Consider the following 27,122-nt stretch of genomic DNA (forward strand, 5'->3'; position numbering starts at 1 on the left):
GTTTTATGTTAAAAACTAAGCCAATCTGTTTACACTAATGTATGTGTTTAAAAGGGAGGAAAGTGGAATAGCAGAAGTGCTTTTAACACTGTCCTATCATACAAAGAGTTTCCAACTGATGGCTTTGGGTCAGTAACATCCATTGGAAGATAATTTCAACAGACTGGGAAGTTTCTTTTGTTCTGAGCTCAGCAGTCCATCTATACACTAAGAGCAGAGTAGTCTGCCCAGAGGGACTAGGATAAGGATTCTAGTTTAAATAGTTAAATAACTGAGGGCATTTTGTCAACTGTCAAATATTTGTTATTTCCCCCAATCACAGCCTATCGTGCTGACGTTTGAAATAAATTACAAGAGAAGTAGCAATACGATTAAAATGTCACCAGATTTTGCCTAAAGCAAAAGATACATATTTAAATATTCTAAATTTTTATTTAGATTAACACTGATTTTCTTTTTTTTTTAAGATTTTATTTATTTATTTTTAGAGAGGGAAGGGAGGGAGAGAGAGAGAGAGAGAGAAATATCAATGTGCGGTTGCTGGGGGCCGTGGCCTGCAACCCAGGCATGTGCCCTGACTGGGAATCGAACCTGCGATGCTTTGGTTCACGGCCTGTGCTCAATTCACTAAGCTATGCCAGCCAGGGTTAGATTAACACTGATTTTTCAGTGGACAGTGCTTAAAGCCTCAGATCTGTAGCTCCAATCCAGCTGCCCTCCATCATATGCATCGACACACCTGTCAGTTAAATCAGGTTATCTATCTAATCACAAAATCTCCTCACATCTGTGAGCAAGGGAATTCTAAATACAACAAATACTCATGTCAAATGTGCCTTCGACCATGTCATACCCAATATGGACACAAATTTTTTGTCTTAATATGATTAATATAATTTTTGATATTTAGTATATAATAGGAAATATATAATTTTTTGTATTTAGTATCACAAGTATATTATGTTATTTTGTACTTTGGAGAACTTCTCTCTGCATCTGTGAATGTTGAAGAGTTGGTCTCTACCTAGTATGTATAAACAATTCTTCCCCTACCCTATCTTCCTACCCCAAATTTTCCAGTATACGGAAAATGAACTTATAAATAAATCCAAAGTATATATGAATCCATGGTGAGTTCAGTTTTCCATAGTGAAGGGAAAAATCACATTTCAAGGATATATTGTCAAGCAGATTTACCGAACACTTGCTTCTGTTTTGACTATCAATGCTAAGAAAAGTTTATTGGCTAACTTTAAAAATGCTTAAAATGTGAGACTGAAATGGAAATACTGATGTAGGTATAGATTAAGAAGCATGGTCTGGTCTGTTAAATAAAATTTTTCTTTTTAATTCAAACCACAGAAGTCCCTTCCCATATACTCAAATCTGGAATTCACATTTACACTCATAGATATAATCCTTTCAGAAAGTGTAAGGAAGTATAATTAATCATATTTTCAAATCAGAATTTTAAGGTGTATTCAACAAAGCTGTCTTCAAGAACACTTTGTCCACAGTGTTATACCATTAAGACTCAAAACATTTTTATGTAGTATGTCCTCTTCAGCCTTGAAAATATACTACATGTGAGAAGCTGAAGTTCTTTTTGAGCCAACTTTGCTCTACATCAAAGCAATGTCACTTTATTCTAAAATAATTTTTAAAATTTCCCAAGATATAAATTACTACACATTCCAAGATAAGGGCTCTTAAGTAATTCTACAGTCACTGTATTTTGCACAATCTGTTTTCTGTAGGAAAAGTCTAGCAAAGCACAGATGTCACTGTAACCTAAAATTTCTAATATTGCAAGTGATAAAGAATACTGATTTATGGAGTGCCACATTTACAGGAGAAAAAGGAAGAAAGCTGATTCATGGTATGCTGTGTTTACAATGGAAAAAAAATCCAGTGGCTTTCCCCATGGGCCTGCCCCTCAAAAAGTGAGTATGACATCAAAATGCAGAGTGGAAGTTTAAATTGGGTAGATCATCATTAAATTTTAAATGAGTCCTCATGTTTCATAACTTGAAATAAAGGGTAAAAAGATGAAAACTGCTAATGAAATAAGCAAAATTAATGTCTGACTTTTAAGTTAACTTTGAAGCCCTCAAATATGAATATGATGTTCCTACATGACATTTATTGCCACACAAAAAAAATGCTTATATTCAGGGCCATTTAGGTGGAAAATGGAGCTCAGGGGTTAAGATCAAAGTCTTTACAGTGGCAAACCGCCACTTACTTGATATGACCTTGGAAAAGTCACTTAACCTCTCTAAACTTCAATTTCCTTATCTGTTAACTCTAAAGAGAGCTGAAAAACACTTCCGTAATACCTGGCACACAGTAAGCGAGCAGTAAGTTACACTTGCTGCTATTCATATTCTCTGCAAACTGTACTCGGAAAGTAGGTGTGAATGAGAAATGGCTGTATAATTCCAAAATTTTACTTAAAAAAATAACCATAAAGGTCAGATTTAGTTCTTTCTATAAATGATAAAATCGTGGTGGCAGAGGGAGAGAGACAATGACTAAAGAAAGCAAGAGAACAAAAAACAAAACAGAAGAAAACAAGAGACAAGAGCCCAATATCCTGGATGACTTAGAGGAAACTGCCAAGGGCACAAGGAAAAGCATGGTCAGCTCTCTCCTATAGCTATCTTTGATAAGGCACTCAAACATTAATATAAAGGACAGAAAAATTCCCCAAAGTAGAAACAGAAAACCAAAAAGTTATCATTTATATCCAATAACATGTAGCAGTAATATTTTAACTTATTTGCTTTTCAGAGATTAAAACTGGACAATTTTCAAACCCACTCTGTTCCTTTTAAAGTTATCACAAAACATACCTAATATGATAGCCTAATTTAGTAAAAAGTTGAGAAGCTTCTATACCTGCTTCGAGTTTGTCCCTTACTTCACCATAAGAACCTTCATGGGTAATGACAAAATAAATACAAAATTTAAAGTATTACCCTCTGAAATCTACCCTGATTAAGCATATTGAGTACATAAAATATGCAACAAGGTAATTTGTCTTAACATTTAAGAGCTAAATACTTTAAGTATCTGACACAAATTAATTTCATATTTAGAAGTAAGTGTAAGAAACTATTTCTGGTTAGTATTTATAGATGCAGAGTTCAGTGACTCTGAATATGAATAAATTCTTAATATTTATTACCCCATAATTACTTTAACAAATATTTATTCAGTCTTTCCTATATACTAGGCACTATCCTAAGGGTTAGGGATACATTTTTAACTATACAAAAATGGTCTCACTGTTCAAGGAGCTTATATCTTAGTAGGGGAGACTATAAATAATAAAATGCTGTGACAAAAATAAACCAGGGTTGTGTGATAAGGAGTGATTGGGAAACTATTTCAGGCTGGTTGGACTACAAAGGCCTGCTCATCAAATTTAAAACATCTTAACTTCATAAAACTAAAATTTGCTGCCAAAATCTATAGCAGTTATCCTTTTATTTACATATAAATATAATATAAACATTTTGCCAGGCTATGAATTGTATATGTAATCTTCCCAAATGTATACAAAGTAAGCACCAATAAATAGATATGGTAATTTTACTTTCAAATGTTGTTCTAACATATTCATAGACTTTTCACAAGAGAAATGTAGATATTATTTTTATAACAAATGTTTTTAATATTCACATTCATTTTATTTATATATTATCTCCTAAACTATAAATAGAACAATTTTTAACTGTTTGATTTTGCTTAAAAAAATCACAATATTCCAAAACAAAGGCTTAATTTTAACTCACCTGTGTCTGTATACAGTGCAGAAGATCTATAAATTTGTGGCCAAACCCAAGAGAAATCTGTAATATAAACAAACAAACAAACATAAATAAAAAATGCAGAATCCTGTTAAGACTCATTAGAGTAGATGTGATTTTTACAACCAACATACTCGTATAAGTAATACTCATTAATGCAAGATGGAGACGTAGGTAGATACACTGCGCTTCCTCACACAACCAAAAGGACAACAATAAAAAAATAACAACAAAAAACTAGAATTGCCAGAAAATCGAACTCTATGGAAGTCGGACAACTAAGGAGTTAAAGAAGAAACATTCAACCAGAAGAAATTGGTAGACAGGGGCAGGCAGGGGAATACCGGGGAGAAAAAAAATGGGACAACTGTAATAGCATAATCAATAAAATATATTAAAAAAAGTAATACTCATTAATAATATCTTTCCATTAAACTGCATGGTAAAAATCAAGATGTAGACTTGCTGCATTACTTGTACCGGATAACATAAAATATGTAAGGTCATAGTTCATTGTAAATTATGAGGCATGTGCCCTACAAAGTTTGAGAGCCTGCCGTAACACTATACTTCCTTGTAGCTGTTTGACTCAATAGTAGCACTGAGTAGATGCAGAGGAGACTAGCACTAGCCCAGGGCTCAGTACACTGTAACACGACATGCAATAAATGTTTGCTGACTACAAAAGTAAGTAAACATCACATGGCCGTGTTCATTTGTGCTAATTTATAGTTTACCTACAATGAAAAGGCTTGAAATTTCTGAAATAAAACTATCATAATTGCTTAAAGAAAGAAGTTCTAAACTGATTGAATAATTTATCTTTAAAAAATCTTGAGTAAAATGATGTAAAAATGATGCTATATAACACATTCCTAACAATTTGCAAGAGCAGACGTAGGTAAAAAAAAAAAAAAAAAAAGGAAGAACGTTTTCAGTACTGAGGGTAACTGCTCACCAAGATTCATCTGGGTGTGTACCTTTGAGAAAAAAGAGTTTAATAACAATGAAGGACTCTGGCATTTCCTAAGATCCACACAAGACTCACTTCCACTCACAAAAGTTTGTTTTCAAGATGTATAGTGAGGAATACGAACACAAAAAATTGTGCTGAGTATATTTTACGTATATTAATGTTCACTATTTCTGTGTATTTTATGGACCTAAGAAAAACGGTTTGATTGCTACAAGTAATATTATGTCTTTTTTAACCTATGTGCTACTAGATTTAACAGTTGAAAGAAATGTTTTTTACAACTGAGCAACTAGATTTTTTTTATTGTCAGGTGACACCAATCAGTAATAAATGATACTTCAATTATCAAACTTAGAACAGTATTAACTCTCTTAAGAACGCTTCACTCTGTAGAATAAATAGAACCTAATAGTAGAAAAAAGCTAATGCTAATTTAATATCCAAATTACCATTTTTCTAGGGCACTGGAAACATCTGATTTCATAATCTAAGAGGTCTAGAAATGGGGAAGAGAAAAAATTGCATTTTGATTTTTACCAGGACCTGATCAGCCTGGAGCTCATGGTAAGTAATGAAATGCAGCTAGGGTACTAGAGATGATTCATGAAAAACAAAAGAAAATCTGCATGCAAATAAGAAGTTATCACAGTAAGTAAAACGAATGGATTCTCCTCAAGTGGCAGTCAGTCAGCAGTGTGCAATAAAGTGTTATGTAATAGGAGTCATCAATTCTTTCCAGTACTGCTGGGATAAATGTATCCACTATGCTGGCCTACTTAAGCCTATTATAATTCTATACCAACAACTAATTTGCTCAAGGACATCACACTATGCAATATTCCAGAGTTAAAATTTGTGATATTAAAAATAATGATATTAAACTATTACTACTTGATATATACTATTGAATGACTTTTTCTTAATGTACTAATATGAGGAAAAACTACCAAATATTCATGCTAAAGAAATACAGGGTCCAGCACAAACAATGCTCCTTTTTATTACAAAATCACAAGCATGCAATTCTGTAACATAACAATATCACACTCATGCACACCATATGACATTTTAGGTGAAATGTTCAAATTAAAACTATAAATTATTACATGCAAATTATTACCCTACTAACCACACTCAAGCAGGCATTACTTCTGCTGGACCCTATATACAGAAGAAACATGAAAATAAAAGAGATATGAAGCTGTGGATAATTTCCACAATATAATATCTTGGTGTAATATTTTAAACAACAGGAATTAATAAAATAATTCAACATAGAACTATTACAAATATTTTAAAATTACTAAGGGAAATAATAGCCATTAAAGCAGTAGCAACAGCTCTATAATAAATTAACATCCCCCAGCCCATCAGTCCTGACAGTTTTCACAAAGCTCCTCCTGAATGTGTTTCAAGGGAGGGACAGGGGTCAGCCCTGGGCCTGGCGATTCACAGAAGGAAAGGCAGACAGATGTGTGTTATCTTTCCTCCTCTAACTACTGCTACTATTTCCACTGTATGAACTAAAAAGATATATACCTCCTCTCTGCAAAGTCACTGTCAGGAGGCAGCATTGAACAGTTCAAAGAACCTAAGGTTAAGCATCATCAGAAAGAACAGGTTTTAAATTCTGGCTTTATCATATAAACACTGCTGCTATTAATATAGTATCATAAGCAGCAGCTTAGGTAAGTAACATAGGAAATGTTACTGTAGGCTTATCTATAAAATGAGGATAATAATGTCCTCTTTGCAGTACCTTGAAAGTATCAAATGAGATAATTACATATAGAACCTGATACATAGTAGGCTTTATAATTATGATCCTGCCAAGTATGATTCTATTAAATGCTGCTAGATAAAACAGGCAACTCAGTAAAGTGATAAAAAATAGAAGCTTCAGGCCTATCGACCCCAAGTAGAACTGATTTTTCTCTGAGATGTTCCTTTATCTGCCCATAACCACACAGAGACACACAAAAATAGGGGAAAATTTTGAACCAGTCCTACTTTAAAACTGCATCAAAAGTTGAAAGATATTACCCAGTTTCAAGACTTACTATAAAGTTACAATCATCAAAACAATGGGGCTTGGGCAAAATAATAAACAGCAGAAGAGAACAGAGTCTAGAAACAGGACTACAAATTTATATAAATTCATATTCAACAAGGATGGCAAGTTAATTCACTAGGGAAGACAGTCTTCAATATATGGTACACAAAACTTGTGATATAATACAAAAGGGCGTTGGAGATATCTCAAACTTTACCTTGCACTCAAAATGGATAGGACCATAGATCTAAAAGTGAAGAACTAAAACTGCCAAGCTTGTAGAAGTACCTGAAGAAAAATTATTGTGGATTAGGCAAAACTTTTTTTGATATTACACTGCATGTATAAGAGAGAAAAATAAAAAGAACCATAAAACAAAAAAACAATAAATTGACTCCATTAAAATTAAAATGTTAACTCTTCAAAAGATAATTTTAAAAATAAAAACACAAGTCACAGATTGGGAGAAAATACTGGCAAAATAATTACCTGATAAAGTACATGTGTCCAGAATATACAAAGAACTGATAAAGGAATGTCTATTTAGAATATGCAAAAGATCCTTATAACTCAATGATAAAATAATTAAACTTTTTAGAAATCAGCAAAATATTTGAAGATATTTTATATATATATAGAAGATATACAATGGGGAAAGTACACAAACTACTAAACACCATTCATCATTAAGAAAATAGAAATTAAAACCAAAACAAAATATCCCAGACATTCAGTAAAATATCTAAAGTGAGGAGAAGGATATGAAGAAACTAGACCCTTCACATCACATCCCTCACTGGCAGGAAAGTATAACAGTACAGCCATTTTGGAAAACGGCTTGGAAGTTTCCATCCCATAACCTGGCAATTCCACACTAAGGTGTGTTTTCATTTCTCTGGAGATAGATGATCCGACCCACACCAAGAATTGTAATGAATGTTCCTAGCCAGGGTTTTGCTCAGAACAGCCCCAAACTGGAAATAATTCAAATGCCTATCAATCAAAGAATGTATTTTTTTAGAATGCAGTATACTCATATAGTGGAATAGCACCCAACAACAAAAAAATGGATTGCTGACATATCCAACAACATGAATGAACCATAAAATTACTGTGCTAAATAAAAGAAGCTAGACACCAAGATTACAGATCACATGACTCCATTTATTTAATTTCTAGAAAAAGTAAAACCACACTGATAGCAAGACTGGTGGTGTCCTGAGTTAGAGAACAAAAGTGGGGACTGACTGAAATGGACATGTAAGAACTATTCTAAAACTGGATCATAGAGATGCTAAAGAAAGATGGATAAGCAACATCAGACATACACGACTATATCAATTTACTAGAACTCTCCTTACATACAGTTAAGATGGGTGCAAATATGGTTGCACCTTATAGTATACAAATCATACTAATACCTCGATTTTTTAAATGCTAAAAAATGTTTAAATGAGATTTAAAATGTACCTCTGTGTTCCTGCTCTTTCTTCCTATGTGGTAGCTAAGATTACTATGTGAGTAAAGGGATCTAAGCAATAAACATAGTTCTAAGAGCAAGTGGTTTTGCCCAGTGCAGCATTAACTAGCAAGGTTGTACAAAGAACTCATTACTTTGAGGCAAAAAGTCAGAACTGAGCCTGTATCATACGTAAAAAAGATCGCTGGCAGCATTAAAACTATAAGTTGACGATTTTTTTTAAAAGTAGGGGGATTAGAAGGAGATGTGCTCAATATTTTATTTTATTTTTTAATTTTTGAAAATGAATGGTTGGGAACAGAGCCATAGGAAGCAGAGTAAGCTGGGGCAAAAATGAAGCAACACCTGTAACAGTGGCTAAATGAGTACTTCATGACTAGTGGAATAAGAGGAGGGACATATATTGCTGTTTAGGTTTAATGCCACCATCACCAATAACAACATCAGTAGCTATCATTAACTGAATGCTTATTTTGTGAGAGCAGTGGGTAGAGGGCTTTGTATGTGTTAACTAATTTGATCCTCCTAACAGCCCCATGAGGTAGGCACTGCTAATATCATCTCCATTTTGTAGATACAGAAACTTAACTAATAAGTGAAGTGATGTGTCCAAGATCACAGAGCCAACACAGTGGCAAAGCTTGGACTCTAACCCTGAGTCTGATGGCAGAGTCCATGCATGCCCTTACCCACCAGGCTGCTATGGAAGTTCACTGTTTTGATAATGCTATCCTTGTTACCAATATTATTTGAAAAAGAGGATAGCAAAAAATGTCAACAACCTGAAAATTGCCTTCTTGAGGTTTTGGGTATGGTCTGAGCAAAAAGAGCAAAGAATATTCCCCACATCATCAGCATCGGCTAACACTGTTATTGAATCTTAACAATATTTTTTTGCTAACCCAAATGTAGCCTCACAATTTTCTTGAAGTTGCTACCAATCAAAGGATGTATCACCAATATATCAATATATTTCATTTGAAATGAAATGAAAATGTATTTGTCAACCAGAATAATGAATGTGCTACTGGAAAGACATGACTAACCAAAGGGGAGCCCCCTGCAACTGCCACACTTCATGCACCAATGAAATCCAGTTACTGGTCGTCTTGTTCTACAGCCAGCACCACCTCAGTCACCCAGTCAGCCAGATAGGCTGGTAGCAATGAAGAGGACATGGGGGAAGGAAGAAAAAGCTATAAGTACCGTTCAAATTACTTGAGATCTCCCACAGTTCCAGCCAAGCATATCAGAATATACACCCACCACAAGCACACACCCATAACATATGATTAACAAAATCATTTACTTTTCAACTTTTTGCTCAAAAGGACAAACACTCCCAAACTGAACATAAAATACACCTTTCACTCAGCATGTTTCAAGTCATGTAACATTATAAAGAAAGTTATGCTTTCAAAACTTAACTCTGAAAATTATTTCAAATTATTGAACAGGACATTACATTTTTATTTGATAAATTTTACAGAATATTAAAATGCCCTAGTAGATAGTTTTCATATATTTTAATAAAATGTAGTAGTAAAATACCAATGTGATATTTCAAAAGTCTTAATAATGTACGTAACATGTAAAGAATATGTATAACCTATGCAAGGTAAAATTCTTCCTCAAGTATAAAGCTGATGGTACCCCAAATAACATCTGGACCACAAACTGATTAACTTCTCCATATACTTCAGACAAACTTATGTTTTCTTTCTTTGTTTACAGGGCTCTGCCACCACTTTAGACAATGACTTTTAACTAATGAAACTTTTTAACAAGTAATTTCTTACCCCAAAGCCTTTTTTAAGAGGGTAAGTAGCGTTATGTCGAGACCCCTTAAAATGACATGCCTGCCTGAACATTAGCCCTAATAACTTATGTATAAGCATTAATGAACTAACCTTTTAATTATTCTTTCCAACTATTCATTCTCCCTATTACATATACATAATTTAATTCACTCAGAGAAATCTTCACAGATTTGTTGAGTGCTGGATCTCCTAGGCATACAGAAGATGCTCAGTCATTTTTAGGATAAATAAAAGCTTACTCATATCTTGCCATATCTGTCAGAGAAATCTTCAGTTTTCTAAAACTGGTGCTTAAAATTAATTGAAAGTCAATCTTAAGATATTCTATTGTTATTTTAATTCAATTTAACAAAATGCTTCAAAAAGTACAATTAATGTTAAGTTAAACAAGTAGAACTTTAGATTTATAACTTAATATAGTAACTTTTCATCTATACAAAATATAAAAACATTCCTAAGCCGTAATTAAAATACATAAAAAATGGGGGGGGGTGGAAATGGGAGGGAGGTGGGGAGGGCTGGGTGGGTGGGCTGGGAGTAAAAGATAGAAAACTACTTGAACAACAATTAAAATAAAAATTTTAAAAAATACATAAAAAAGGATTTGCCATCAGTTTAAAATTTCCTAAGCCCTAGACAGGTACACATATACCAGATTCATCAAATCTGCAGATCTCATATGACCATTCCTTTCAGTTTGGTCTTTCGCCTGCCATGGTCAGAACAAATACAATAAAGCAACTGTCATAATACAGTAACTCTCCAAAGAACAGTATTCTTGCTCAGACACAGACCTAGAAGAAAAATTAATCTCATATATGTAATTGCATGTCCAAGGCTCAAATCTGGAAGAAGACTAAAGCTATTAAACTTGGAGTCACTAACCTGAAAATAGCATTTAAATCCATAGAAATAGTTAGGATCTCTTAGGGAGAAGTAATAAAGAGCTAGGAATCTGGAACTAAGCCCTAAGGAACTCCTACATTTAAAAATTATGTAGAAAAGGAAATGGCCAGGAAGAATAAGAAGAAATGACATAAGAGGTGGGAGTAGGGCCAGCAAACACAAGTATTAGAGAATCTGGGAGAAGAGGGTGATCAATTGTGCTCAATGCTAAGAAAATTAAACAGTTTGTACTTGACTGACAAGCAGAAATTGCTGATGACATTCCTAAGAGTAGTTTTATTGGAATAATAAAGATATGAATTAGACTAGAGAAAGCTGAAGTACCTTAAGTAAATAGAAAATAAGGATTTGGACACCCATCTTTGATTAACAGCATAACCTGCTGCTGCACTAGTCAGTTTTTTGCCCCTTTATTTTTATTGTTCACACTATTACTGATGTCCTCACTCCCCCAACCCCCCCAACACCTTTGCCTGCCTTAACCCAGTCCCCACTCCTCCCTTTTCCCTCCAGCCATCACCACACTGTTGTCTGTGCTTATGGATTATGCATATATGTTCTGTGACTAATCCCTTCACAGTCTTTCTTCCAGTTTCACTCTCCCCTTCCCCTCTGACAGCTGTCAGTCTGTTCTATGTGTCCATGCCTGTCTCTAATTTGTTCGTCAGTTTGTTTTGTTCTATTAGATTCCACATATGAGATCTGTCCAGAAGGTATCCACCCATGTAATATGAAAAATAGAGACATTTACTAAAGAAGATATACAAGACACAAGACACATTGTACATAGGCAATGATGTCTCGGTCACCTTAAAAGTAGGCACCTGGGAGCTCACACAGTTCTCTCACTCACCATCAGCTGTCCCATTACATTTTCCTGAAACTCATCAACAGTCTGAAATCTCTTCCCTTTCAAAGGTGATTTTTAGTTTCAGGAAAAGCCAGGAATTGCAGGGTGCCAAATCTGGGCTGTAGCGGGGCTGAGTCACCTGGGCAATTTTATGTTTCACCAAAAAACTCAGCACAAGACCTGATACATGCATGGGCAGGTGCGTTGCTGAGGTGAAGCTGCCAATCACCAGTTGACCACAGCTACGGCCTTCTGAATCATCTAATAGTTTTCACAGAGGAATGTTGAAACTTGGTGCAAAATTTGATGCAGATTTGTTGCTCTACTTGCTCATTTTGAATGCGATGGCCACAGAGTACATGTGCAATGGTGTCTACCATGCCCCCACACTGACTAGTAGAGTGAAGTCATCAGTGTTCATGTGTGAGTATTCAGGTCCACTCTCCTTCGCTGCCAATTTACATTATTAAAGTTGCATAAACTGTTCTTGTTATATTAACAATGGCTGGATTTTTTTCTGGACAGACCTCACTGTAAGATCATATGGTATTTATCTTTCTATCTTATTTCATTTAGCATAGTAATCTCCAGGTTCATCCAAGCTATTGCAAGATAAAAAGTTCCTTTTTTTTTTTTTAAAGCTACATAGTTCCTGTTGAGTAAATGTACCACTGTTTTTTTAAAGCACTCATCTGTTGATGAGCACTTGGGCTGTTTCCAGATCTTGGCTATTGTAAATAATGCTGCTATGAACATAAGAGTGCATATATATTCTTTTTGAATTGATGTTTCAGGATTCATATGGTGTATTCCCAGAATCAGGATTGGTGGGTCAAAAGGCAGTTCCATTTTCTTATTTTTTGAGGCAACTCCATACTGTTTTCCAGTGGCTGCACCAGTCTGCATTCCCATCAACAGTGCACTATTTTTCCCTTTTCTCCACATCTCGCCTCTATTTATTGTTTGTTGATTTATTGTTGATAGCCGTTCTAGTAGGTGTGAGGTGATATCTCATTGTGGTTTTAATTTGCATCTCTCTGATGATTAGTGATATTGAGCATTTTTTCATATGTCTATTGGTCATTTGTATGTCTTTCGAGAAGTGTCTATTCAAATCCCTTGCCCAGTTTTTAACTGGATTGTTTGTCTTCCTGGTGTTGAATTGTGTAACTTCTTGATGTATTTTGGACTTAACCCCTTACCAGATGTATCATTGGCAAATATGTTCTCCCATATCTTGGGTTCCCTTTTCACTTTGTTGATGGTTTCTTTTGCTGTGCAGAAGCTTTTTAGTTTGATGTAGTTCCATTTGTTTATTTTTTCCCTTTATTTCCTTTGCCTTAGGAGACATGTCAGCAAAAATAATGCTACGAGAGATGTCTTGACATTTTATTGCCTTTGCTTTCTTCCAGGATTTTTATGGTTTTATAAGTTACATTTAAGTCTTTTACCCAGTTTGAGTTTATTCTTGTGTATGGTATAATTTGGTGGTCTAGAACTAGTGGTTTTTATTTTTATTTTTTAAAAGATTTTATTTATCTATTTTTAGAGAGAGGGGAAGGGAGGGCAAGAGAGAGGGAGAGAAAAATCAATGTGCAAGAGAAAAACATCGATTGGTTGCCTCTCACATGTCCCTAAACTGGGACTTGGCCCACCACCCAGGCATGTGGCCCTGACCTGACACAGTGACGTTTAGGCTTGTGGGATGATGCCCAATACACCTGGCCACACCTAGGGCCAGTGGTTTTTAAACAACACTCCTGAGCAAGTGCTGGGGCTTTAACTAGGGTGTTCAATGAAAAAATTCACACAATAATAGTCTACAACAGAATTTCTAGGGAGGAAAGTAAAAATAACTCACTAAGAAAAATTAATCTTTCTAACACAGGAATAAAAGACTTCCCCACCAGACTGGAACATGCCAACCTGGCAAACGATCAGCCCTCCCTTTCAAATAAAAGACCCTATAATACTATGAGTAGAATTTTAATTGTTTTTCTCTCCATAAAGTAGGAGATCTTTGCCCTAAATGTTTCCCTTTATTCTCTTTGGAATGAGATTAGTTACTGAAATCTGTTGTATACACCAAAATAGTAGGAAATCTCCATATATTTATTAGTTTCTTTTTTACAATAAACCAATCTGAAAGGAAATGTCCACCTTTCTTAAAATATATACCCTGCAAATACTAACAGTAGAACAGGAAAATATCAACTTGGGGGGAGAAGAGGACTATGAACTCCTCTCAGAAACTCACCTTCTCCTTAGATTTTTCTTCCTTATATACAATGCTGCAATGACCCCTCTGACTGATAGGAAATGACCCTAGAACCCTTCCCTCAACACCGCAGATGAGCTGTGTAACACTTACCTTGAGAGTATGAGGTGGCAAAAGGGAGTGAACCAAAAGTAATAGTAGAACTAAATATCTGTCTATACAGGACAGGGCAGCCCTGAATCCCCAATATTCAGCAGTGCTGTCAAAAACCAGCCTCACAGGGACCAGTGCAAACCTCTGGCCCATCACAGCTCCCTTCCGAGTTTGTTTCCTCTCTGAGGACAGGCCTCTTCCCCAGAAGACTGCACTGTCAATTCTCACTCCCTACAGGCAGGCACCATCTGCCAACCGTAATGACACATGAAGATAATCATTATTTCAACATAATAAAAAGAGAGCATTCTTTTTTTAAGTGTCCATAGTAAAAGAGAGGAGAGTGTCCTATTAAAAATGAAGATTTTTATGCAATCCTGTTTTGTAATCAAGAGAAGGTAACAAAACTTGTCTAAAGTCAAAGAGCATGTGATGGAATGGGATATCAAACCCACGTCTGCCTGACTCCAGTCCCTATGTTCTTACTACTAATACTAGCAAGCACCGCGACAATGGCATTTTTTAAAAATTGAGAACAGCTCACACATGCATATAATATGTGTTCATTGCTGTAATTTTATATGATGTGATTAACTGTGGCAATGTTTGCAGAGTTTTAGAAAAAATATGGTATTCCAAAAATGAGAACTAGACTGCTAGGAAAAAAGCTTTGCAACTTCCTACACTGGAAAATGCACAGCGTGGTTAGTACCTAGCCAAATTTGTACTGTCTGTATCATTTCACTGAGTCAACCCATGGATCTAAGTGTCATTCAGAGAAATAGTATCAAAAAAGATACTTCATCAGAAGTTTGATTCATTGTATGGGCCTGTGTATAGTTTCCAATTTTGTTAAAAATTCTAAGTCCAACATTCCATTTTACTACCTGTCTAGGTTCCAACAAAAACACTAAGGAATATTTGAAAAAAAAAAATGGATCATAACTATGGTAACAGTACCATTTTGAATAAAAATTTACATCTCGAAGAAACTTGCAAATAATCTTTTAAAAATATTTTATTTATTTATTTTTAGAGAGAGAGAAAGGGAGGGGGAAAGAGAGGAGAAGAAGCATCGATGTGTGAGAGAAACATCAATCAGTTGCCTCTTTCACTCCCCAAATCGGGGACCTGGCCACATAACCCAGGCATAGGCCTGACCAGAAACGCAACAGCAACCTTTTGGTTCATGGGAGAATGCCCAACCCCCTGAGCCACACCAGCCAGGGCAGAAATAACCTATTCTTAACCACTCAGTTTTACAAATGGGAAACTGAGGCTCGGTGAGATTAGTAACTCTACTGACAGTGACAATATTCCCATTCAACCTCTGATCAATGGAGTTTCTCTGAGCCCAGAAACAAATATTACCCCCTAAAACCTGGCCTCACCATCATGTCTTTAACCACAACAGAAATCATCACCAAGTATGTGTCAACCTTCCCATCACAGAAGGTATTATGTGATGGGAAAGGCACGACAGAGGCCTGTAACTTAGTTGTAAACCTACATTTTATAAAGTTTCTAACAATACAACATACAAATAAAAATTGATAGATCTGGAGATGAGCATGCTAACATCCTCTACAGAATAACAAGGAGAGCTACATTTTGTTAAACATCAGATGTTGGTTTTCTGCTACAAATTTTACATGCATTGCTTTTAATATTTCCCATTAACAGGCATCTATCAATTCTGTTTTGCAGATGAGGAAACTGAAAGTCAGAGAAACTATGTGATATGCTCAAGTTAAAGCAAGAGGATGAAGTACAAGTGGGATCTGGGTCTTTCTGAATCCAAGACCTTCACTCCTCTCCTGCTTTTTCCATCCCAAGCCTTCTGCCAGGTTCCACCTCTTTGCTTTCTTGCTCCACCCACCCCCATCTCCCCCCAGAAAAAAAAATTTCATATCAAAAAGATGCTTTCTAACATCCAGCTATTAACAAAACAGTCACAAGCAACAATTTACCTAAAGATGCACCAAATGAATTCCCCTAAAAACTTTCACCAAGATTTTTCAATTACTGTTTTGTTACACATACATAAGCAAAATAAGTGAAAGAAATGCTACAATATTATAGGATACAAGATGGATGTCAAGAAAAAAAAGTAAAAGGCTGTGACAAAAGTTAGGACTTTATCTAAGAAATTGCATTAAAAAATATATAACAATTCTAAAACTTAAGGTAGGAGACAGCTAGGAAAACAACCTGATGTGGATGAATTTTTCCTCAAATTGGGAATACCAAGACCAAGAATGTATATAAATGTCCATGAAATTTTCTAATATTATTTTTATGTATAACAATCTAAACTTACCATATGAATATGCTAAATCATATGGATGACCATTTTATAACCGGTAACTTACTTATATTTAATTTCAGGACCTGCATTTGTGCTTACAATTGGATTAGAGACTAGTATTATTTTAATGTCTTAAGGGACATAGATTTTTATAGGTTTCAGAAAAAAACATCGGGAGGGGGCATGTGAAATACCTTCACATAGCCAGTAGTAATATATGAACTCAGTGGAACCTGAGCTCAGCAAACTGTAAACAGCAACAATGTTATGTTATAGCCAGATGACATTGTATGATGCTATTAATTTACATCTTATTTAGTAGTTTTGTTTATATTGTTAGTAAATCTGGTTATGTTTTATAGGGCCTAATGAAACGAAAATCTTTCCGCATTGAAAAAGTAACCTTGTAACATACACCAAAATGGCTGTTTTTCATAAGGGCCATTATTCACCAGCTCTTTTCTTCTATTATTTACATAATAAATATGGCTATAAAAATGTGGATTAAAAAATCATGCACAGCTTTTGTTTTTAAAAAGTTCTGCTGACAAATGAAAACAATGCCCTTCCAGTGTTTCCAAAAACGTGCCTCTGAGTGTAGCTCAAGAACAGAGTTTTCCAGAGTTTAACCTGAGAAAAAAATGCAATGTTTTATTTTTTTATAAAGCTAAATTTTATTAAACTTGAGGATTCTCCTTTATTATTAGATTAAACTTCTTATTTTGTAGGATTACACTTTCCTTTTAATTTCCAAAATGGATGTGATAGTAGATGGTCACTTTTTTTCTTGTAATGACCTGATGAATTCACAATTTGGTAATCCTATGTCAGCTCCCTAGCTTCGGGGGGAAAATTCTTAATAATAGTACATGAAATAAAAATCCCTAGGTACCACTGGTTTACTTGTTATGAAATGGTGCATATACATATACATATATAGATATGCTGATCTAGGTATTCCTCTCTGGCATTATGGGGAAAATTTATTCTGAGCATGAACCCCCAATCAAGAAGTTATTGTTTCTAACCCCAAAAACCTAATCACCACCACCCAGGAGACAACAAGGGATGAGCTATCATCTGGTCCCTAGATACTCACGAGTAGAGTATTTTGTAGTACAACCTAGAATAAAATCACAGCCTAAAAAGTTTAATAATGATGATGACAAATACTACATAGAGAACAGAAATCCTAAAACACTAATGACAGCAATAAACTCTTTGCCACTCCTGCCATTGAGAAATAAAGTATTATATAATTGCACTCCCCCTAAAACTGGGGTTGCCTTGTTAATTAGTTAGACCAATGGACTGTGACAGATGTAATATTCTGGGACTTCTGTGCCTTTAAGATTCAGGCTAAGACTCTGCAATCCTTGGCAGTACAGTCCTGAGCTGCTAATTATGCCTGACTGCCTTGAAGCCACACCATACTACGAGGAAGCCCAATCTAGCCATGCGGACAAGACACATGAAAAAGACAGTGAGATGCCCAGCAGTCCCCAGCTGTTCTAACCTCTAAGAGTTCTTGGTAGCCCCAGCTGAAACCACAGACATCCCCACTATGCCCTATCCAAATTCCTAACCAAAAGAATTATGATATAATAAGTTGTTTTAAGCAATTACCAGAGTAAAAACTAATCGCTTTTCATAAACAGTAATAAAGACTTTAAAGCAATACGAGAGAAATGCCTTGAGCTGTAAACCAGAATGACATCAGACACAAGAGGATTATGATGCATGAAGATAAATATAAACCCGTTCATTCATCAAACAAATATTTATAACACTAGGATGTGTAAACAGATATAGATGAGCTCGGAATACAGTTTCTTAAAAAGTCCTCACTTCAGAAAGTATTGTATATTATAGTGTCTTCTTGTGTATTTTAATGTTTCACAAAAATAATCAACAATTGAGATCAAATCAAAACAGAGACCAATCTCAGAGTGACCCAGGGTTGAAGTTCCTCTTTGATAACAATTTTCAACCTTTTCCATATTGTGGCACACATGTACTGATTACTAAGATTCTGTGGCACACCAAAAAATAAATTTTTTTGCTAATCTGACAAAAATTGGTATAATTTTGATTCATTCATACCAGATGGCTATTGTTGTGTTGGCTGTCGTCATTTTTTAAATTTGACAATCTAAGGGAAAAGCGGTCAGTGCCCCTGACTAAATAGTCAGGTATTACACATTTAAAAAATTCTTGGCGTCACACCAGTGTGCCGCAGCAGACTGGTTGAAAGTCATTGCTCTAAGAGAAGACTGAGCCCAAGCCCCACAAAAGGTCATTTGTAGTTTGTAGTATCAAAACATGCTTTAGTTAACTATAGTATACAATAAAATATTTGGGTTCTCATTTCAGACTATAAATTCAAGACATGCATAACTAATCCTTTTTATTTCTTCTTCATAAAGTATCAGGTTAAAGAACCATTTAAAGACAGAGGCAGCAAAGGGGGGGAAAGTGGGACAACTGTAATAGCATGAACAATTCAATAAAACGAGAGAGCGAGAACACCGTTTAAAGATATTATTACAAATGTGCCAGGTAGGCCTTTTACTGCAGTCAAGATTCTGGGACCCAGTTGGGCAAAGCAAGTAAGGTCAGTAGTTAAGCTGTTGTTTTAACAAGATTTATTTCAGTCTAGGTGTGCTCCAGTTTAAACAAACACACTATTTCAGTGACTAAAATAATTTTAAATGCTTCTTTTATTAAAGCATAGACAATTTAACCTTTCATAATATTATTCTCAGGGTTCTAAAATTATTCACATTTTTTTCTATGTGCAGTATTTCTCTATTCAAATTTCACATGAGGCCGAAAAGAACACAAGTAGAGAAAATTATTCTACCAGGTGTTTTTAAATAAAAACAAAGTTTCATCTCACACTGTAAAGAATACAGCAATAAATACGTGTGTTCATTGTAAAAGAATACAATGGTAAATAAGTAAATCAGCACCTAGTACAATGCTTCTGTAGAAGGTAATTAGCAAATGTGTGTTGACTGATGATAATACATTTATTTCCCAGTTGCAAGGATTTTAGTGTGGCCAATTAAGTAATTTTATTTCTGTCTCAGTAACTACCTGAAGCACAGAAAAAAGGATAACATGTTCAAAAACAGTCATAAAGAAGCAAAACTTGTTTTCTCTTCAAAACATTAAATGAGGTATATGAATAAATCTTATGTGTTCTAAATATCACAATAATAAAGGTGACAGTATAACAGTAAACTAAATTATAAACATCCTTGCATTTATCTTTTTCTCGTGATTTTAACTACATGGTAACTTGTCAAAATTTCTTTTTAAAAACATTACACAAAAGAAAAGTCTTATCACTACAATGTCATTTGTTAATACTTTATCTAAAATATAGTATAAAAGTCAAAACAGTTCTGAACAAGAACATAATTGGAAACTTTAAAATGATAATGCTAACATTCCATTATAAAAAGTAACAATATCTGGGAGAAAGATACTCAAGAAGATTTGACTGAACAGGTAGCTCATTGTTCCTCTCTTCTAGACGGGTCTAGAAGCCAGCATGGCATGAGATGGAGCATCAGGAGACCTGGCTGGCTGCCCGGATCTCCCTGTGAGACTCAAGGCCAACCATTTACCATCTTTTGGCCTCAGTTTCCTCAGTGACAAAAAGAGTGTGGCACGATTATCTCCAAATTCCACTTTAGCTCTAAAAAATTCTACCGTCCTCAATTAAAGGGCTATTAGTCTAAAAAACTGGGTTTGAAGACACCACAATCTTCATTTGCTTAATTAAAGCACATTTCCCTAATCTTACAGTAAATGCTTTACAACTTTCAAACACCTACAAATAGATTACTTTTCTCTTTTATCTTTACAAGGATTCTGTGATATAGACTAAGTTTACAGTTACTACATGTACTAAGCAAACGTCAAATGAAGGCTCTGTGAGGGAGATTATGTGACTTGATTAAAGTCATTCAGCCAACACACACACAAGCACACACACACCACTAGAAACCAGATGTGACTCCCAGCTTAGTGCTCAAATTTGTAGGGGGGGGGGGGGAACCACCACACTTTTAAATCCATAAGAATGACAAATAAATTACAGACCAGTTAGAAAGAAAAAAATGTACAGTGTTATTTTTAAAGGTCTATACTGTTTCTTTACATTGAGATGTCATGTGTTAAATTTCCTATTATTTTCAAAGTTTCTGAAATAAGAAAATCTCAGTTGCTTAAACATGTTATAAAAATATTACCATATATCAATATTTTCTAAATTAATGTATATTCCTTAACAAAAAAGAGGCCCATGGTAAAATAAGTTTTAGAATGTTTGTAGATTAATGATCCATATATACTTTTTAGTATAACATTTAGTTTATAGCATTCCATAAATTTGTGGATCAATATAATTTCAGACTTTTAAAAAATATCAATTGACATTCTAAAGCACTTTTGTTCCAGTGAACCCATCTTGAAAAATACTTCTGTACATTTTAAAAATATAATCATTTGCTAAATAACATACAAAATTACAATATAATTTTAAATAAGGAAAAATTATAATTTTCCTTACTTTCCAAGCATACATGTTTTCATATTTTTCAAAATGGCGAAGTCTCTTACAACTTATACATTTCCTTTGACAGTGTGTCTTTATTTTTTTTTCTGAAAACTAGCTAATCTAATATTATACTTTATAATTAACAGCAAGTTGGAGTAAAGAGCTATAGTATAAAATCTTCTCATAACCTTAAAGTGTACTCTGAGGGACACAAATGACATCATATTAAAAGGTTTTTTTTTTAAAATATGGTCAAAATAAATCAAATACCCAGAACTGATACTGAAGAATATGAAAGAAACCACAATTCAAATGAAGTATATACTTTGAATATGTACTAGCAATGATAGGAAATTGGGGGCAATGTTCATTATAGAAATAACATTTGAACCAATCTTAAACTATTACAGGGATCTGTGCCTACAATTGGAAGCCAACATTTACAGGTAAAGGGTAAGTCAAATTACTTAATCCTTGATTCCCAGTTAACACAATAGTAACATGGAAGTAACCAGAAGTTTGGTTTTTGCCTATTTATAAAATAGTAAACTCTGAGGCAAAGGCTAATTAGCTAATCTAAATTTATTTTGTGCTCATGATTTGATAACACTAGATGAATTCATTGAAATCCCAAAGGAATGAGACATTTCTAATCCTTCCCCAGACAATTATGAGTTCCCTAATACAAATTAAACCAAACACACTTTCATTATACTTCCGTCTAATAATGTTTAGCAAGTCCAAAAATACTTTCAAATGCTTTTGAAAATGTACGGCAGCTTAGAAACTTGAGCTGTTTTTAGTAATGGTATTTTAAAAATGGTATAACTTACCACTGCAAGCAAAGAGGTATGACTTGTCACTGGTAATAGTGGTAACATGGGAGACTATAAAGAGCTATTTTGAGAAAAAGGAGACTGTGGCTTCTGGTCTCAAACCTCACCCTTCCCTTCACATATATGAAATTTAATGCTTATGTAATTCACAAATCAAATTTCTGTTTAAAAATGAAAGCAATTACAGCAGAATAGTTATATATCTGTTTTTCTTTGTTTTTTCAGTAGTTTTTTTTAAGATTTTTAATTTTATTTTTTATTTTTTTTTTTAGAGAGGGAAGGGAGGGAGATAGAGAGGGAGAGAGAGAGAGAGAGAGAGAAACATCAATGTGTGGTTGCTGGGGGTTATGGCCTGCAACCCAGGCATGTACCCTGACTGGGAATCGAACCTGCGACACTTATATATCTGTTTTTAAAGATACATAGGAAAAAAGTTACAAATAGAAGCACTGTGCACACATGAATTTGTTTTTCCCCAAGTTTTTAAAAAATTGATTTTGCTGGGATAACACCAGTTAATAACATTATGTAAATTTCAAGTATACAACTTCATGATACAACATCTGTATACTCTATCATGTGTTCACCACCACAGGTTTAGTCTCCTTCTATCACCATGTATCTGATCCCCTTTCTAGAAGATTTTAGATACTTCATTTCTTCCTAATCCTTAAATGTTTATGCAAATCTTCCCTCTCTCTCTTATATTCATTTTAGAATTTAGAAGGTCATAACCAGGCCATACACAGCTCACAGATGCAGGGTAAACTGCAAATCCACTTCCTTGTCCACAAATACACGAACAAGTCATATTTTAAAATAAAGCACAGAATACCACAAAAAGGTATCAAAGTATAGTATGCTTCACCAACCTATAGTTATCCTATTTTAAGCTATGGAGTAAAAGCAACCTTTGTGAAAATGAGTTTAACTCCAAGTGCTGGATTAAAGAATAATACAAGTCTAACACCACTTAAAAAATATTAAGAAACAGCATTTTTTGGAAGGTCACATGAAAGAGATGAAACTACACAAACTCCGTGGCAGAATATACTTCTATGAGGGAAATAACCAAGACCAGAGCCCTGAAACGCTGATATTCACCTTCAGCTCCTTCCATGTAAAACACTGTGAAGTGAGAGTCTTGAATTGCCCTTTAAATATGGAACTAAACATCATTTATTTCTTAAATATAAGAGAGAACTTTTAAAAAGTATATAATGAAAAAGGCTGAGATTTAAGGGTTCTGAAATTGTTTTTTCATCAATAGTTCAGCTCCTTCAGAGGGGAGTATTAAAACTGTATTGTATGTGTGAGGAAGAGCACTGCACAATGACGTGCCTCGTACCTTTCAGAATTTCACCATTTCCCACTCACGTGTTCTGTTCAGTCAACCTATAAATATGTAGTCCTGGTCTATAAGTAATGCCTCCTGGGGACGTTTCCTTCAAGTTACCACTCTTTTCATTCAAAAGGAGGGCAGAAATGACACTACTTACCCTGCACACCAGAGCGTTTTCATTTACTGAAATGCCCTAAGTCTCTACCATGTTCAATAAACACTGGTAGGTAAATAAATTTTGGATTGGTAAGGAAGGCAGCACATTGTACCTCCCAATGTGACACTGATTTTAAGGGTTGATTATCTAGCTTCTTGATAATGCAAAAGTCCAGTCCTTCTGTCTGTGATGTCTTCCGCTTTTATTCTGGCTGTTTCTTTGGGCACTCAATACAATACCTCTAAGAAAAAGAGTGTTGAGAAAATGAGGTAAAATTCCGATCCATGCATTTCATTCCCATTAAAAGCACTTAAAAACAAAACAAACAGAATAACCTCTTGGAGACCTAAAAGAAAACAGACTAAAACACTGAGAGCGGTTGTGTAAGGATGGCGCCATTGTGGGTAAATTCTTTCATGTCCACACCTTCTAAATTATAACCATATTATCAAGTTATATTTAACACAAAACAATGAAAGATTGTTAATAAAGTTAAAACTAGTGATTTCAAATATTTTAACTATCCTGGGTTTATTTTCTAAGACAAAAGGGAAGTTGTCTATATTGCTTGATAATGTGAACAGATACAAAAATGTCTCAGAATTTCTATTTCCTTTTTCATTGTCTGTGTGAAGAAAGGGAAAGGAATAAAGGGAATGAAAGTCACGAGTACACACTCACAAACCAAAACCACAAGAAAAATCATCTAAAACCAGACTATATGAGGCAGGAGGAAAGCAAGATTCTCTGCTTAAGAAGTGATTTTGCAACACTAATAGGGTAAAGCCACATTCCTGCCACAAGCCTCATGCTTTCAAGCAGGCCACACAGCTGGCGGTCTTGAAAGCCTTCCAGCTAGGAACTAAGATAGTAAGAGAAATCAGTAGGTCTCCGGACTGGACTGAGCTCTAATCTGATTCTGATGAAACACTGTCCTGCTGGGGTATAATATTATGGCAGCCAGAAACTCGGTTAAATAGATGATTATAACTTTTATAGAAAAATCCTAAAGAAACAATGCTTTAAATGTGGGCCTCTTTAGTTAATAACAAACTGTCCTAAGTATATTAAAAAGTATATTAACATGCTTTCTAGGGAGAGTCACCCACATAATAACTAACAGGTAGACCGCAGCCCCACCTTCAGAAATAATCCAGATGGACACCTAGAGAAACTAGGTTGGTGTGAATATTAAAAGTCTAGTTTACTCTCAAAGTCAAAGCACAATGTGATTCAAAAAAAAGTCTTACTAGATTTGGAGACTGAACTTGGTTTTCAAGGGCTTCATGGTTGTTTAATGAGCTATTTTAAAGGCATTATTTTCACCAAGCCCTGGGAGCGTCACCTGTGAAACTACCTTGACCAACTCCAAGAAGCCAGGCCTACACTGGCTTCCTACACAAGTCTCCAACACTTTATAACAATCCCCAAATAACACTCTAAAACAGTATTCTGGTTTTGTTTTCAGAACCTTCAAGAAATTACTCATCCCGAAGAGATCTGAGTAAAGTACCTGTAGAGCTGACTGTGCTACACCCATTTTTTTCCTCACAGAGGAAGCAGTCTTACTAATAAGACATTCTTCACCAAACAGGAAGCAAAACAGCATTCTTTCCTATGACGTTTGAAGTTTTCTGTTGTTTTACCAGCCTTTTTCCTAACTAGAATATACTTCATAAATTTGATTCCTAGATAAGTTTCCCTCCTTTGAGGAGGTGGTGAAATAACCAAGTGAACAAATCCATCTACAAACTGCCAATTATTTACTTTATCACATCACCTAAATACAGCACTGAAAAAATCATGTTTTACATTAAATCTGGTACACTGATAAGCTGTACCAGCTCAGTATTTTTGGCATGGTTCTTACTAAAATTTGCTTCTGTCAAAAAAGCCATTATGCCTCTAGATCTTAGTCAAGACTATTAATATGAGTTCATTTCCATTATAAAGATTTACTGATATATCGGAGATAAACAGTAGTGATTATTATAACACATGACACGAATTAATGTTATAAGCTTCCTTTTCACTTACAAAGCAGTATTCATTCAAAGTACAGAAAACTAAATTTCTATAAGCAAGACACCAATTATTATACTATCATAAGCAATGCTGTAAGAGCAATGTAAGCATTTACTAGCTCCAATATTTGGATTTAAGTACAGTTTTTCCTTCTGTGTCCTTATTCCTGAAACTTATTAAGACAGTAGAATCCATATAAGTTTTGAAATCCAACAGGCAATATTTAAATACTGACTTCTGCCCTGTCTTGTGTGGCTCAATGGACTGAGTGCTGGCCTTGGAACCAAAGGGTCACTGGTTCGATTCCCAGTCAGGGCACATGCCTGGGGTCAGGCCAGGACCCCCATAAGGGTGTGCAAGAGGCAACCACACACACTGATGTTTCTTCTTCCTCTCTCTCTCCCTTCCCTTCTCTCTAAAAACAAATAAGCAAAATCTTTAAAAACAAATAAATGACTATTGACTTCTGCCATTTACTATTTGTATGATCCTAGACAAGTTAATTAATCTCTCTCTCTGCCTTAGTTCTTTCCTCTGTAAAATGGAAATGATGTTTTATATATTGATACCATGTTGAGATTTTAAGAGAGTAATATATTTTAAAAAACATACAAAACACATATAGAAGGATCTGGCACATAATAGGCACTTGATAATTTTAGCAATTACTATAATCATTATTGATGTTGCAGAGATCAACCAACTAACCCCTCCTAATAGTCACAGAAGTAAAGTAAGTGTTCAGCACCCTCAGAAATATTTCAAATAATTTGTTGTTTTAAAGAAATTTTTAGACTTGTACTTCTCAGTTCCAAAAAGTCCAGAGGGCATCTCTGTCTTTAAGCTGTGTCACAGACTCTTCTATTAGGTACTTTCTTGACATTAGTGAGAGGCAAGCATATATTCTATCACTACTTCAAACACAAGGGCTGCCAATTCTTGAGTCAGATTTAACTAATACATAAATACTCAGACTATGTAAACACTTTGGGAGTCTGTGTCAAATTTTTCAGCAGCTAGTCAGTGAAGATTTACTAAGTCCACAGTGTATCCAACTAGTATACTGGAAACTTGGCACACACATCAATGATCAAACATAATCTCTGCCCTCAAAGAGTTTCCCATCTAAAGGATAAATGGTGATGAGAGGAAACTTCATTTGGGGTGGTAAACACACAATACAATATACAGCTGAGGTATTATAGAGTTGTACACCTGAAACCTATATAATTGTATAAATCAATGTCGGCCCAATAAATTCAATTTTAAAAAATAGGAATTGAGTAAATTTGTGCATTGAAAATAGTAAAAAATAAAGGAAACAAACAAAAATAAAATTAAAGAAAAATGTAGGAAAATCTAATATTTCTTAGTAGAATGTAACAATTGGCTAAAGATGATCATACAGAATGGGCAACTGATATTATTAATTAGAACAACTTCTTTAAGTCAGTCAGTTTTGCTATATTTTAAAATAGGAGAGAATATGAGTGACTAACAGATGAGAGGCAGTTAATGAACATAAAGTAGGATCTGGACATTGAATATAGCAACAGTAAGAAAGCATATCAATGTAGGATAAAACATAAGTAAAATTATCTGGGTAAGAAAAG

General features: G+C 34.7%; 1 protein-coding gene across 8 annotated transcripts in view; it reads right to left on the minus strand.

Moving 5' to 3' along the window:
• The window catches only part of NCOA2 (nuclear receptor coactivator 2), a 284,205-nt gene that overhangs the window by 178,197 nt on the left and 78,886 nt on the right, over nt 1-27,122 (minus strand). For 7 of the 8 annotated variants that reach the window (XM_045860737.1, XM_045860743.1, XM_045860736.1 and 4 more), the window contains one exon: nt 3,801-3,857. The gene's annotated coding sequence lies outside the window, so the exon portion shown is untranslated. Of the gene's footprint in view, nt 1-3,800; nt 3,858-10,234; nt 10,254-27,122 lie in introns of those variants that run through there. The other variant, XM_045860741.1, reaches the window with a different exon arrangement.

Source organism: Phyllostomus hastatus, unplaced genomic scaffold (assembly GCF_019186645.2).
Source record: "Phyllostomus hastatus isolate PE091 unplaced genomic scaffold, TTU_PhHast_1.1 phas_scaffold_21, whole genome shotgun sequence".
Taxonomy (NCBI): domain Eukaryota; kingdom Metazoa; phylum Chordata; class Mammalia; order Chiroptera; family Phyllostomidae; genus Phyllostomus; species Phyllostomus hastatus.